Raw genomic sequence first — 13,944 nt, 5'->3', positions numbered from 1 at the left:
AAAGTTTTCTTAATATGAAACTGTAAATTTGCGCTTTATAATCAGTTTGCATTTTATAACCTTTGGCAATAAATGTTTTAAAAATGGTTAATGATGTTTACCTGAATCCGGTCCAGTCCCTCCTCGTAATTTACTCCGGGCGGTTGGGCGCTATTTGAATCACAAATTCATACAAATTGGATGATTTATTCAAGAGAAAGAGGTGAACAAATATGGCAAATCAATAACGCCTTCGTCGACATTTGACCCTTAAGCAAGGAATTATCCCGCTTGGCATTCATTGACAGGATTGCTGCTCTCCTGAGGGATATCGTGACAAATTTTGTCCAAGTTGCGCGTTAGATCCGGAGAACTTGCTGACCAAGTTACGGTTTGACAAGCAAGAAGACAAGCAATAGAAACTCTCGCCTTGTGTGGGCGGGCATCTTACTGAAATGATAGATTGCAGTGAAGGACAACAAAACTGGGCGTAGAAATCGCCGACGTACCGCTGTGCTGTGAGGGCTGCCGCGGGTGATAGCTATGAAAAAAAAATGGCACCCCAGACCATTACTCCTCGTTGTCTGGCAGTATGGCAGCGATAATCAGGTTGGTATCTCATCACTGTCCGGGGCGTCTCCAGACACGTCGTCCCTGGTCATCAGGGCATAATTGAGAGTGGAATTCATTACTGAAGAAAATTCCAGGCCGAAGACTTGTCTGAAGAAACGCCGACTGTGAGATACCAACTGAAGTTTGGAAAGTAGGAGACGAGGTACTGGTGGAATTAAAGCTGTAAGGACGGGGCGTGTGTCGTGCTTGGGTAGCTGAGATGGTAGAGCACTTGCCCGTGAAAGGCAAAGGTCCCGATTTCGAATCTCGGTCCGGCACACAGTTTTAATCTGCCAGGTAGTTTCGTTTATCACAAGCCGGCACGGTAGCTCAGCGTGTTCGGTCAGAGGGCTACTCACCCACTGTAATACAAAAATTGAGTAAAGGAATCAATGATCAACTAGAACAGATGTCTTGTGACGTCCGCCCAGACCACACGTGTTAGTCTACCCTCTTACAAAATTTGTACCGAATCGCGCAAGTTAGAAATATTTAACTGGGGCGCGTAAAAAACTATGAAAAACGTGTTTTTTGATCGTAAAATCCGGATGAAGCTAGGTTCTGCAAAGCAAATTTCTAATTTGCACATAGTTTTAATCTGCCAGGAAGTTTCAATGAGGAGTGATGGTCTGGAGCACCATTTCATTTTAGAGCAGGACTCCTTCAGTTGTCATACGCGCCACTTCAGGGTATCCCAAAAAGAATGACCCGATATTGAGACAAATGACACTAGGTAACTGAAACAGCGCTAGATGTAATCGGCATGGTGATCAAAGTTCAGCGGGCGTTTCATACTCGATTTCGCGCTAAGCCACCGTCACCAAAGAACATTCGACAGTGGTATAAACAGTTTGAAGAAACAGGGTGGCTCTGTAAAGGCAAAAGTCCTGGCCGGCCACGCGTTCAGGAACAAACAGTGGAACAAATCCGACGAGCATTTAAGCGGAGCCCCCGCAAGTCTATGCGTCGTGCTAGCCGAGAACTTGCATTACCGCACATGACAGTGTGGCATTTGTTACAGCCTCGTTTAGCCTTAAACCATACCGATTACAACTGCTGCAAGCTCTTCGAGATACTGACAAAGTGACTGACAAAGTGAAGCGAGTGGACTTTAGCAATGCTATTCTAGAGGGCGTGGAAGATGGCACTTTATGTCACGTTGATATTCAGTGATGAGGCAACTTTCCATATTAGTGGTAAGGTTCACCATCATAATGTGCGTATATGGGGGCTCGAAAACCCTCATGAAACAATTGAACACGAACGTGATTCCCCAAAAGTATTTTTTTGTGCTGTTTCGCAAAGCAAGGTTTATGGACCCTACTTTTTTGAGGAAAAATCCGTAACAGGACAATCATATCTTGTAGTGCTACGTAACTGTTTATTCCCACAACTTGATTCTGATAATTTCATCTATCAGCAAGATGGAGCACCACCGCACTGGCACAACAATGTGCAGTTTCCTCAGTACCAATGTGCCTCAACGTTGGATAGGGCGTACAGGACCGAGAGACCAGGCTTTACACTCTTGGCCTCCTAGGTCCTCTGACTTGACACCATGTGATTTCTTCCTGTGGGGATATGTTAAACAGTGCGTTTACATTCCCCCCTTACCTTGTGACACTGATGAACTAGAAACCGGAATATCAGCTGCTGTAGCTTCAGTGACAGAAGACACCTTACGCTGAGTTTGGGATGAATTGGGCTATTGGCTAGATGTTGTCTGTGCAGCCAGTGGAGGACATAATGAACATTAATGATGGATTTTTATAAACTTCTTTCTTTTCTGAGTAATTTAGTACGCAATTTGTTGGTGGTAAGCCCTTCTTCTTAATAAATAATTCTATTTAAAATCATGTTATTCTTTTTGGGACACACTGTATTACAGCACTGCAGTTGGTCGTCTATATTATGCGCCCCGTTTTGTCGTCCATCATGGCAAACCATCCTGGGCTTACTTTTCAGCAAGATAATTCCAGCCCGCATACGGCGCGAGTTTCTACTGCTTGTCTTCATGCTTGTCGAACCCTACCTTGGCCAGCAAGGTCGCTGGACCTCTCCCCAACTGAGAAGGTTTGGAATGTTATGGGAGGTCCCCTCCAAGCGTTTCGGAATTTCGATTACCTAACGCGCCGTCAGTCAGTGACAAGTCGAATAGCTGGTTGCATAAGGACCAGAGGTGGTTCAACGCATTACTGGACTTGCTGAATTTGTGAAGTTCTTTCTCTACTCGTCCAGTTTTTCTGAAATTGTAATCATTCACTTGTCTGTATACGGACGATTACCGATTTCCGTCCTATTCAGATAATTCCTTCGTGGTGCGTCTTTTTTTTTTTTTTGTTTTTTTATTTTTTTTTCCTGGATCGCATTTGTTATGGCGTTGTTTCTGCGTTGTAAAGATAAGTGGCACATGATAGAGGGTAATGGGTCTTTCTGATCACTCTGTACATTCATACAGCAACTTATCAGTCTCAGAGCAGTGTAGATTATTGATAATTATAACAATAAAATCTGATTTTTTCTTCCGCAATTAAATATTTTCATTTACTACCGTATTACCGTATTCTTTATTAAAGAGGAGTATAAATCATGAAAAATTCTGAATGCAAGTCAGATACGGCAAATTTAGAACACAATGCCAATTAGCAAAAGCAACAAGAAAAAATTAATTTATATCTGTAGGTGTTGTGTTAGAAGCTGCCAGTGAATGTCAGACTGGAGGTTCACATTCACGATCAATGTGTATTGTGGCGGGTTTGACATACTGCATTTAGATATGACAGTACAATGCGAAAACCAATCAAGAAATGTTATTCGGTAGACAAGCATATGAAAAAAAAGACGATGAGGGGAGAGGGAAAAAATAAATGGATCATACAGCCAACTAGCGTGGAAAAAGTAAGCATGGTTGTAACGAAAACGAAATGGATATCAGCTAGATAAACGAGGGTAAGTCAATTATTATCCGCAATTTAGTTATATTTTCGTTTATTTTGGTAGTACTGTCGTTTTACGTTGATGACGCATGCTTTGTTTATTTGTTGTTATATCTTTGCAATTTTCAAGCTGCTAGGTTAGTTTCGTTGTCGCTGCTCCGCTGTCTATTTGCACCAAAGAACACCAAAGAAGAGCAGCGTTCCGAGGTCCGTTTTTTGTGGTCGGAAAGCGTATCAGCGGCCGAGATTCATCGAAGACTTTCGTTACAGTACGGGAACAGTGTTTTGCCACAACGGAGTTTCTAAGAACCGGCCTCAGTGTGCGAGCGGTTTTAGGTGCTTCAGTCTGGAACCGCGCGACTGCTACGTTCGTAGGTTCGAATCCTGCCTCGGGCATGAATGTGTGTGATGTCCTTAGGTTAGTTAGGTTTAAGCAGTTCTAAGTCCTAGCAGACTGATGACCTCAGATGTTAAGTCCCATAGTGCTCAGAGCCATTCGAACCATTTTTGGGGGTGTCTACGAATGGATTGAAAAATTTCTAAATGGTCGCAGAAGTGTTACGCCGGACGACCGTTTACCGCCACAAATGAAGAAACCATTGACCGTTCACGTGAAATGATTCTGTTAGACAGACGATTAACTATTGACGAAGTGGCACATCGTCTGCAAATTAGTGACGGTTCTGCCTTAGAAATCATCCACAGCAGACTTGGGCTTCATAAAGTTTGTGCAAGATGGGTGACAAAACAACTCACACTGTTGCATAAACAAACGCGCTTGGACATCTACAAAAAACATTTGTATCGCTATGGTAACGAAGGGGACAACTTCTTAGTCAGGATCATTACTAGTGACGAAACATGGATCCATTATTACGAGCCGGAGAGTAAACGGTAGAGTATGGAATGGAAATATCCAAATTCGCCGTGCAAGAAACAGTTCAAGACCCAACCGTCCGCAGGGAAACTGATGCTTACGGTTTTTTGGGACGCGCAAGGTCCAGTACTGGAACATTATGGGGAAAAGGGCATAACAATAAGCAGTGTACGTTACAGTGAGATGCTTACTGCCAGGCTAAAGCCTGCAATTCGAAACAAACGCCGAGGATTGCTGTCAAAAGGTGTGTTGTTGCACGACAATGCCTGTCCGCACACTGCTGCCCACACTGCTGAAACGCTCCAGAAACTCAAATCTGAAGTACTGGATCATCCTCCAAATTGTCCCGATCTTGTCCCTTCTGACTATCACTTGCTTGGTCCACTCAAACAAGCATTAAGGAGCCGACGATTTACCTCGAACGAAGCAGTGAAAGAAGCGGTGCATTCCCGGCACGCAGCTCAACCGAGAACCTGCTTTTATGAGGGTATCAGGAAGCCTAAACAACGATGGACCAATTGCGTTGAAACGCAAGGAGACTATGTAGAAAAATGATGTTCTTGTAAGTTTCCGATTTCATTACAATAAAGTTTTATAACTACTTTGCGGATAATAATTGACTTACCCTCGTATGTTACGGCCGATTGATGGTCAGTGGACTATAGATGTTCCTTTCTGAGTTCCGAAAGATGACCTAAAAGAAGGTGAGTAGATGAGGTTAATAAGAAAGTAGGAGCATCACTGACACGTATATAGCTGAGAACCGTAACGCATCGAGAAGCGCAGGAAACACCTACTTCCAGTAATGTTTTGTCAAATGGCTGAACACAATGAGGGCGACCGTCACAAGTTGACGTCAACGCAATTACGCTCAACTGTAAGTCTTCACTAGGCGTTCGACTATGTCAGTCCTTGTAGTACTATTTATGTTGGCATATAATTGCGAGATTATTCAAAAGTGGAAAATGACAGTGACATGTCTGAATATGTGTTGTCTCAGTGAGTATTGCGTAAACTTAAAACATTGCATAAACGGTATATGTTAGGAGGAACGGAAAGTAATGCCGTTTTTTACATTAAATTCAAGCAGATATATTTAAATAAGTTTTTATTTTTAAGCAATGATGTACTCACTCTCTTTATCAAAAAAAAATGGTTCAAATGGCTCTGAGCACTATTGGACTTCACTTCTGAGGTTATCAGTCCCCTAGAACTTAGAACTACTTAAACATAACTAACCTAAGGACATCACACACATCCATGCCCAAGGCAGGATTCGAGCCTGCGACCGTAGCGGTCGCGCGATTCCAGACTGTAGCGCCTAGAACCGCTCGGCCACTCTGGCCGGCCTTTATCAACAACTTTATCAAAGATTTCAATGTCTGATTGATAAAAATCAATTGGTTTTTTTAAGTAAAATATCTGGAAATGGCATTGTGGAGATCATCCATATTTTCCCTTATTTTGCCGCTTAGAAAGTGTTCTAGCGATTGCAATAAATGAAAATCCCTTGGCGCAATACTGGGCGAGTGTGGGTGGTGAGGCATTACCTGCCACAACTCATTTTTTCCAGGGTTCGTATTGCGCAGTGCGGAATTCCGTTCTCGTGTTGCAGGATAGAACCTTTTCTGTTGACAATCGCTGGATACTTTTCAATTAAACATTCATTTTCTCGATCCAGTAGTTCAAATTAAAGCTCTGCATTCGCAGTTTGTCTAGGTTTCAACACTTCAAAATGGACGACTCTGAGAATACTCCGTCAAACTTACAAAAGAGCATTTTTGGGCTGTAAACCTGTCGTAGCTATACTTCGTGGCGATTCATTCGGGGAGATGCGTTTTGCGTTTTTGATTATCGTAGAGGACCCAGAGATCAAGCGACCAAAGAAACGCTTCTGTACTGTGCAGCTTAAGCAATAAGTTGCATGTGGTGTATCGGTTGACACCTTTTTTCTTTACCAATCTACTACAAATGTTCTTGGATGGTCTACAGAGGCTGGTTAAGAGTGTTTAACAGTTCCTCGATTGTTTGCACTTAGTACGCCATTGTTAAAAGTCGTTGTTCTTCCAGTCGATACGAGTCGAGAAGATCAAAATTACACCGAAACTGATCCTAGAAAACCACTTTTGGCATTTTGATAAACATCGTAAATATTTCAGGTAGCAACTGCAGCGTTACTAACCCTCCATGAAAACGAGCATAGTTTCAGAAAATATCATCATGCGAAACTCAATTTGTGCTTTTGTTACATGACATTCTGTACAGCGATGGATTAAGGCAATCAGATGGATTTAGTATTTCTTGCCTTACAAAAAGCATTTAAATCGATACATTATTTACAAAATTACGATTAATGGGGTATCAAACAAAATTTGTGATTGCACTGAGGTTTTCATGGAAATTTGTGGTAAGGTCTTACTGGGACCAAATTGCTGAGGTCATCGGTCCCTAAGTTTACACTCTACTTGATCTAACTTTAACTAACTTGCGTTAAGGACAACACGCGCACCCATGCTCGAGGCAGGACTCGAACCTCCGACAGGAGGAGCCACGCGAACCGTGACAAGGAGCCCTAGACCGCACGGCTACCCCGCGCGGTTGAGGATTTCTTGGTTAAGGAGGACACAGCATTTAATCTTGAGTGGAGAGTCATCGAGAAATGTAGAAGTAACTTCTGTGGAGCGCAAGGGAACAGTGTTGGGACTCTTGTTTTTCGTTCTGTATGTTTCTGACCAGACAGACAGCTTTTTGCAGACGATACAGTTATCTATAACGAAGTACAGTCTGAAAAATTCTGCTCAAACATTCCAACAGATCTTGGTATATTTTGAAGTACTGCAATGATTGGCATCTTACTTTAAACGTACAGTAGCGTAAAACAATGTACTTCGAAAAATGGAAATGCGTCATATCCTATTAGTATGTTATCAGCGATTCCCAATTAGGACCTGTCAACTCATACAAAAACCCAGATGGAACAGTTTGTAGGGGTATGAAACGTACATTGAGATGACAACAGTCACGAGAAAGCGATATATGCACTTACATACAGCCGTAGTATCGCGTACGCAAGGTATAAACGGGCATGCATTGACGGAGCTGCCATTTTGACTCATGTGATTCGTGTTTAAAGATTTACGACGTGATTATGCCCGCACGACGGTATTAACAGACGTTGAAAGCGGAATGCTAGTTGTAACTAGGCGCATGGGACATTCTATTTCAGAAATCATTAGGGAATTCAGTATTCCAAAAGCCACAGGGTCAAGCGTGTGCCGAGAATACCAAAATTCAGACATTACCTCTCGCCACGGACAATCAGTGACCGACGGTCCTCACTTAACAGTCGGGAGCAGCGGCGTTTGCGTGGAATTGTCAGTGCTAACAGACAAGCAACTTATCGGTTAGGACAGTGCGGCGAAATTCGAAGTTAATGGGCTATGGCAGGAAACGACAGACGCGAGTATCTTTGTTAACAGTGCGACATCGCCTGCAGCGCCTCTCCAGGGCTCGTGAAGATATTGGTTGGACCCTATACGACTCGAAAACCGTTACCTGGCCAGATGAGTCCCGTTTTCAGTTGGAAAGAGCTGATGGTAGGGTACGAGCGTGGCGAAGACCGCACAAAGTCGTGGAGCCAAGACCTCAATAAAACACTGCGCAAGTTGGTAGTGGCTTCATAAGGGCGCGGGCCGTGTGTACATGGAATGGACTGGGTACTCTGATTGAACTGAACCGATCATTGATTGGAAAATGTTCGGTTACTATTTGCAGCCATTCATGGACTTCATACTCCCATACAGCGATGGAATTTTAATGGACAGCAGTGCACCTTGTCACCGGGACACAGTCGTTCGCGTTTGGTTTGAAGAACAACCTGGACAATCAGAGCGAATGATGTGGTCTCCGACATCACCCGATAGAATCCCATTGAATATTTATGGGACATTATCGGGAGGTCAATTCGTGCACAAAATCCTGCACCGCTAACACTTTCATACTTATGTACTTCTGTAGAGGAAGCGTGGCTCAATATTTCTTCAGGGAACTTCCAACGACTTGATGAGTCCATGCCACATCGAACTGCTGCAGTATGCCTGGGAAAAGGAAGTCCGACATTATGCCAGGAGGTATCCCACGACTTTTTTTACCTCAGTGTAATTATGACATCATCTCATTCATAGCGAAAGCAGGTTCAAATGGTTCAAATGGCTCTGAGCACTATGGGACTTAACTTCTGAGATCATCAGTCCCCTAGAACTTAGAACTACTTAAACCTAACTAACCTAAGGACATCACACACATCCATGCCCGAGGCAGGATTCGAACCTGCGACTGTAGCGGTCGCACGGTTCCAGACTGTAGCGCCTAGAACCGCTCGGCCACTCCGGCCGGCCGAAAGCAGATGGCACACTGCTTTATAACAACCGGATACTGGGAAAATGCGGTCAGTTTACAACGGAAACTACTTAAAAAGCACTCATGCGACCATTTTACAGTGTTGCTCAACTGTGAATTATCCGTAGCAAACAGGTCTAAAAGGGCGTATTGAAGATGTAAAAAGAATGTCAGCAACAGTGGTGACAGGTTTAATTCACGGGAGAGCGAGAGAAGTGCTGAAAAACCCGAATTGTTAGACGCTTGGACACAGACGCCAGTCACTCCGTGAAATCCTACTTGCAAAGTTTAAAGAACCAGTCAAGGTTCTAGAGATATTATCCATCCCCCTACATATGGCTCCCATAGTGATCGTGAAGAGAAGACTTAATCAATTACGACAAACAAAGAAGCATTAATGCAGTCATTCTTAAGGTGCTCCGCGAGCATTTGGAATTGGAAGAAACCTTAGCGTATGGTAGCGTAAGACGTAGGACGTACACACTTCCTCGCACTTCACAGTGCCTATAGAGTGTGCATGTACATTTTAGGGTAGATGCAGATGCGATGTAGATACTTCTGAAGTAGTGTAACGCATGGTAACTGAACTTGACTGTGCCTGTGGATGCACTAAGGTTGTACACTTCTTCATAGCTCTATTATAAATAAAAAGTATCAGTCCAAATCGCATCAGTTTTAATTGTACTGATGAGTACCTGTTTTGGGGCTGTAACAATTGTCATTATAGAAATTGATGTTATTGTGATACAGGGTGTTTCGTAATCCTATTACACGCTTCTTGAGGTTGTAGGCCGAACCTGTAGACAGGCCTAAAGTTTTAGTAAGAGACGCATGTATGGTGTGGGTATAAAATAAACTGGAAGATCAGATCACTTTCAAAGCTTCCGTTCCACAGCACGTACACAAACTGAGAAGCGGAGGCCGTCATCAGTCCCTGTTGCAATTATGACATCACGTACCAATTTCGCCCGACCACAACAACGGCTGCGAGAATGTTCCTTAAAAAGGTCTTACACAATATTCACGAGATGCATGTGTAGGGTTTATTTCAATAGTGGAACAAGTCCATTACCTCCATTTTTCTGTCTATATTGCTTCTCTGACACTAATGATCCAAACGAACAGAAAGAAAGGTTCATCTCTAGCAAGAAGCCATACTCTTGAATATTTCTGGAATCTAAACTGCAGATTTTTCAGCGCTCATTTAACTATAGGACTCTGTATCTGAAAATGAACAAAAATGGACTTGTACCACTATTGAAATAAGCCCTTCATATATTAGAGGTAAAAATGTATCGTTGTCACGAAAAGTCAGAAAGTTTTACATCTTTTAAAACAAAGTTTAGAGTACTCTTAATTGCAAGCAGCACTGCAAAAATTTTTTGTCTTCTTCAATTTCATCTGCTTCTAAATTTTCAAGACACAATAACATGCACTCACAGGTAGCGAATGTTCCTGTTCCTGAATGTCAACTAGGCTGCGGCGGAGCTTCTCTTCAGTTGATAACTGAAGCGTGTTTTCGTTTCCGACCAATACGGATACACATGGTAATATAATTCGCACCGAATTTCAGCACATGTAAAAACAAAAAAGAACATAATCATGTTTTAGAGAAATATTTGTTACAGTCCACTGTTAATTTTCAGATCTTATTTACAAGTGTAATGCAGATGAGGGACGTTTGCAAATAGGTGAATTTGAAACTTTGTTACCCCACTGATATAAATAAACATTTTCGCACTTTTCAATATTGCACAATCGTAGAATGTGTCAATAGCAATCACATCACAATATACCTGTGAAGAACTACACTACCTCCGTAGCACGAACTTCATTAAAAATTTGTATGTAACTGCTTCTCTTCTTGTCCCATGCACAAATCTAGCTTCACGATAGGATACTTCCATCCGTAAAGTTTTCCTATCACATCCAGAAGTGTGAAATCACAAATCACCGTCACATTAGCTTTTTAATTTAGTTACTTTAATTTATTTTGTCAGATAATTTAAAAAGAACACGACATTTCCAGTGTGATAGGTGGAAAAGAAAAAAAGAATTGAAACGCAAGTATCTTGCTATTACACGCAGGAAACTTGTTTAAGCTGCTCCACGAGAGAAATCATATGTTTATATACTCGGAAATGGGTGGGGAGCAACAAATACACGAATAATTTGCATATGATACATATATGCTCCAATGAAAATACTTGAAGGATAAGTGGAGATCTGTACATCATTATTATTTTGTTTCAAATGAAAATAATTACTTTTGGTTATCATGTAACTGCGTTAGACAATTACTGAAATTTTTCAACTCTGTTCAGGAGACCTGACAACGGGACACCGTGATGCATCTTGCCTCATCAGGACCCAAGCTAATGTGATTTAGAAGAAAAAAATCAAGACGCTTGTCATCAAATCTTTTATTATTTTTATCTTACAAATGCTTTGTACATTTAGATAAAATGTAGTATGAACGGATAAACAGACAGTGCTAGACAGCGTTAGTATAAATGCTTAGAACTGAAATCGAATTTCGTGTAAAAAAAATGCTTTGTACATTTAGATAAAATGTAGTATGAACGGATAAACAGACAGTGCTAGACAGTGTTATTGTAAATGCTTAGAACTGAAAACAAATGTTGTGTGAACTTCTCCCGTTCCGAGGAGGAAGAAAAAGGCCTCGGGCTGAGTTGGTACGATATGTAACAATTTATCGGTCCCGTCGGGACAAAATTCCTTCCATTGTCACGCAAATGGAAAACCTGCATTGGCAGATGACTGAAGACAAATGCAGTCATAACCTATTTGCATAGTTTGTAGAACCTGTGTGAAGTGAATAATCTAGAGATGAAACTTCCGGGCAAATTAAAACCGTGTGCCCGACCGAGACTCGAACTCGGGACCTTTGCCTTTCGCGGGCAAGTGCTCTACCATCTGAGCTACCGATGCACGACTCACGTCCGGTACTCACAGCTTTACTTCCGCCAGTACCTCGTCTCCTACCTTCCAAACTTTACAGAAGCTCTCCTGCGAACCTTGCAGACCTAGCACTCCTGAAAGAAAGGATATTGCGGAGACATGGCTTAGCCACTGCCTGGGGGATGTTTCCAGAAGGAGATTTTCACTCTGCAGCGGCCAGGAAGTTTCATATCACCGCACACTCCGCTGCAGAGTGAAAATCTCATTCTGGAAACATCCCCCAGGCAGTGGCTAAGCCATGTCCCCGCAATATCCTTTCTTTCAGGATTGCTAGTTCTGCAAGGTTAGCAGGAGAGCTTCTGTAAAGTTTGGAAGGTAGGAGACGAGATACTGGCAGAAGTAAAGCTGTGAGTACTGAGCGTGAGTCGTGCTTCGGTAGCTCAGATGGTAGAGCACTTGCCCGCGAAAGGCAAAGGTCCCGAGTTCGAGTCTCGTTCGGGCACACAGTTTTAATCTGCCAGGAAGTTCCATATCAGCGCACACTCCGCTGCAGAGTGAAAATCTCATTCTGGAATCTAGAGATATTTTTCATACCCGTAGGTACTACTCTCCGTTGCTTATTCTTTCTACGCTCCATACACGACTGGAACGAGAAAACCACCAGCATGTAGTACCTCACTAAGCATCCTCCGTCATGCATTCCACAGTAGATTGCAAACAACTTATGTAAATGTAGATGTAGAGCCTTCTCGCGCCTAAGATTCACAACAGATCTTGCGATAAACCAAAGTAATATGGCTGACACGGACAAGTATCTGAATTAAGTTGCTGTTGACCCAGTGGCAACTAGAAGGACGACATAGGAATAGACAATGGACTCCCGTAAGTTTACGTCAAAACAACTAAGGGAAAGAAGTATGACACTTAACACTTTATGTATGCTGGAAAGATGACAGATCGACAGTGACGGGATGAAGCAGATTTGGGAAGATAAGGACAAGGAAACAACAGCTAGCTATTGAATGTACCTGCTCTTTAGAGGACCAAACTAAATAATAATAATAATAATAATAAATAAATAAAACATGTTCCAGGAGATCGTGAAAGTGAGATACTTAACGGTTGCACAAGAAGGGAGAAGGAACAGGTGTAAATAATCGCAGGGGAGTCTCGCTAATATTAGCTGCATACACAGAAACAACTTGATCCAAAAATTGGAGAATATCAGGCAGGATTAAGACCAGGCAGTTCGTTTCAATAGCAAATCTTGAACGTAAAGTTAATCATAAGACATCACAAATTTGTAAGGAAAATTAAGTTCGTGCATCTATTGATTTCAATAAAACCTATGACTACGGTGACCGCGAATCACTGTTTCCACATTAAAAGATTAAGGTCAATAACTGAGAACACTTTCAGTCATAAAACATACACTGAGAGACACAACGTTAAAGACTAAATTGAAGGGGAAATCTCAGTTTCGAAATGAAAATCAAAATAAGACAAGAATAAGGCTGTTTCCATTATTTTTCAACTGTGTCGCTGAGAAAGTTATACAACAATGGCGCAAAGAGTAACCAATGATCAAAATTGATCAACCAATAACTTCAGCCCCCTCATGAACCATGGACCTTGCCGTTGGTGGGGAGGCTTGCGTGCCTCAGCGATACAGATGGCCGTACCGTAGGTGCTACCATAACGGAGGGGTATCTGTTGAGAGGCCAGACAAACATGTCGTTCCTGAAGAGGGGCAGCAGCCTTTTCAGTAGTTGCAGGGGCAACAGTCTGGATGATTGACTGATCTGGCCTTGTAACATTAACCAAAACGGCCTTGCTGTGCTGGTACTGCGAACGGCTGAAAGCAAGGGGAAACTACAGCCGTAATTTTTCCCGAGGACATGCAGCTTTATTGTATTATTAAATGATGATGGCGTCCTCTTGGGTAAAATATTCCGGAGGTAAAATAGTCCCTCATTCGGATCTCCGGGCGGGGAGTACTCAAGAGGACGTCGTTATCAGGAGAAAGAAAACCGGCATTCTACGGATCGGAGCGTGGAATGTCAGATCCCTTAATCGCGCAGGTAGGTTAGAAAATTTAAAAAGGGAAATGGATAGGTTAAAGTTAGATATAGTGGGAATTAGTGAAGTTCGGTGGCAGGAGGAACAAGACTTTTGGTCAGGTGATTACAGGGTTATAAATACAAAATCAAATAGGGGTAA

The sequence above is a fragment of the Schistocerca piceifrons genome, chromosome 4 (assembly GCF_021461385.2).
Source record: "Schistocerca piceifrons isolate TAMUIC-IGC-003096 chromosome 4, iqSchPice1.1, whole genome shotgun sequence".
Lineage (NCBI taxonomy): Eukaryota > Metazoa > Arthropoda > Insecta > Orthoptera > Acrididae > Schistocerca > Schistocerca piceifrons.
The sequence above is the reverse complement of the archived record's forward strand: the minus strand, read 5'-3'. Positions refer to the sequence as shown.